This window comes from Rhagoletis pomonella, unplaced genomic scaffold (genome assembly GCF_013731165.1).
Source record: "Rhagoletis pomonella isolate Grant_MI unplaced genomic scaffold, Rhpom_1.0 Rhpom_scaffold_00014, whole genome shotgun sequence".
Classification (NCBI taxonomy): Eukaryota; Metazoa; Arthropoda; class Insecta; order Diptera; family Tephritidae; genus Rhagoletis; species Rhagoletis pomonella.
In genome coordinates this window covers 13147990-13149602 of record NW_023458568.1, presented here as the reverse complement: position 1 = coordinate 13149602, position 1613 = coordinate 13147990, and the positions used below count along the sequence as shown (strand labels likewise).

The window sequence follows — 1613 nt, the reverse complement described above, 5'->3', positions numbered from 1 at the left end:
TAGGGGGCCGAAACGCGTCGTTTGGTACCCCTCCCGACTTTTCCGCACCTTTTTTAGGGGTTGTTACCCCACCCTAGAGAATTACCGTATACTGTTATACTCAGCTCAGTCATCTCTATCGATTCCAATATTTTTTTTTTTGAGATTTGGAGCCCAACTGCATTTGTTCCAAAGTTTGTTTACGTATTGCCATAAATGTCAGAGTCGGCAAAACCAAAGTAGCGGTTTCGGGAATGCGCCACCTTCAGTTCATTTCACCATGCTCCTTGTAGGGTCTAATATCGCATTAATCGATAAATCGGAATTTATTCGATGCATCGGTCAACATCGCCCATTTCTAGCATAGTACTATTTGTTTATTCTGTGTCATATGTGAAATGTAGTTATATAGTTATATAATTTATGAATTAGTTTAACAACTAATAATTTATTGTGATAAAATTTGGTAAAAGTGCACTTCAGGGGAACCAGGCCAAAATTGACAAAAAAAATCAGTCGACTCGTTTTAACGCGAATAATAACAATTTGAGACCGGGAATTAAGATTTTTAATTAATTGAAGTGCTTTCTAAAAATGTCTCGCATATAAAAAAAAGTGAAAGTGCAAAGCGAAAAGTGCAAGTGTTTTTTGCGAATAACTAATGAATTAAAAATGTTTATTTCCGATCTCTGATTATTATTATTGGCGTCAAGACTCGTCGTTTGATACCACTCTACTTTTTCCGTCCATTTTGACCTGGTTCCGCTAAAGTGCACTGCTACCTGAAATTTTTTTGCGTTTCAAATTAGGATTTGAGAAACTACTCTAAACTTGCTTTGTCCAAATATTTCTGCCAGCAACGTACAAGCAAAAATTTAACCCGAATAAGAACGGTTATGGAAAATATAGACGGAAGTCAAAGGAAGCCTCGGCGCACACGCGGTACACCTGCATATCAATATAGAAATAAGTTTGCTTTCGCGTGGATTGCTTTGGGATCTGTCTTATTTGGCGCCTGGGCGTAAGTCGGTCAGCTTTTTGTATACATATCTATATGTATGCATTATTTTTGGGCTTTTACATTGATGTATTTTGGAACAAATTTCGGTAATTCTCTAGAATAAGGTAACAACCCCTAAAAAAGGTCCGGAAAAGTCGGGATTTTTTATTAAAAATTCTCATTTATATATACAGTGACGAACAAAAGTATTGGCACAGTGAATTTTTCGCCATATATGCAAAGGTTTTTATTCTAATTTATTTTCGATAATTTTTTATAAAAATATAGTTCATTCTACACGAGAAAACGTAATAATAAAAACTCTAAACTTTGTGTAAAACTCAGGAAAATTCATTAAATTTGCACACTAATTTGCAACTTTTTATTCAGATTTTTTAGAAAAATTCTAAATACGCAGTTTTATAGTCCATTCAAATTTAAGATAACAAAGTGTAAGATTAAAGTTGCTAGAAAATCGCGTTGATTTTGGGCAATTTTTTTAGTGGAAGGTGTTGCTCATTTTCTCCATACAAAAAATAATTTTCGAATTACTTTGTATGGAAGAACTTGCGTGAAAAAAAATTACCAAAAACCAATGCCATTTTCTAGCGACTTCAAACTTGCTTTTTGTTAT

The 1613-nt window shown here is 34.0% G+C and overlaps 1 protein-coding gene across 3 annotated transcripts in view; it reads left to right on the top strand.

Annotated features, from left to right (window-relative positions):
• Positions 1 to 282: 282 nt before the first annotated feature.
• LOC118749243 (structure-specific endonuclease subunit SLX4-like) overlaps positions 283 to 1613 on the top strand; it is a 194711-nt gene continuing 193380 nt past the window's right edge. For 2 of the 3 annotated variants that reach the window (XM_036484042.1, XM_036484044.1), the window contains exons 1-2: positions 283 to 379; positions 789 to 1000. The gene's annotated coding sequence lies outside the window, so the exon portion shown is untranslated. Of the gene's footprint in view, positions 446 to 788; positions 1001 to 1613 lie in introns of all 3 variants that reach the window. The other variant, XM_036484043.1, reaches the window with a different exon arrangement.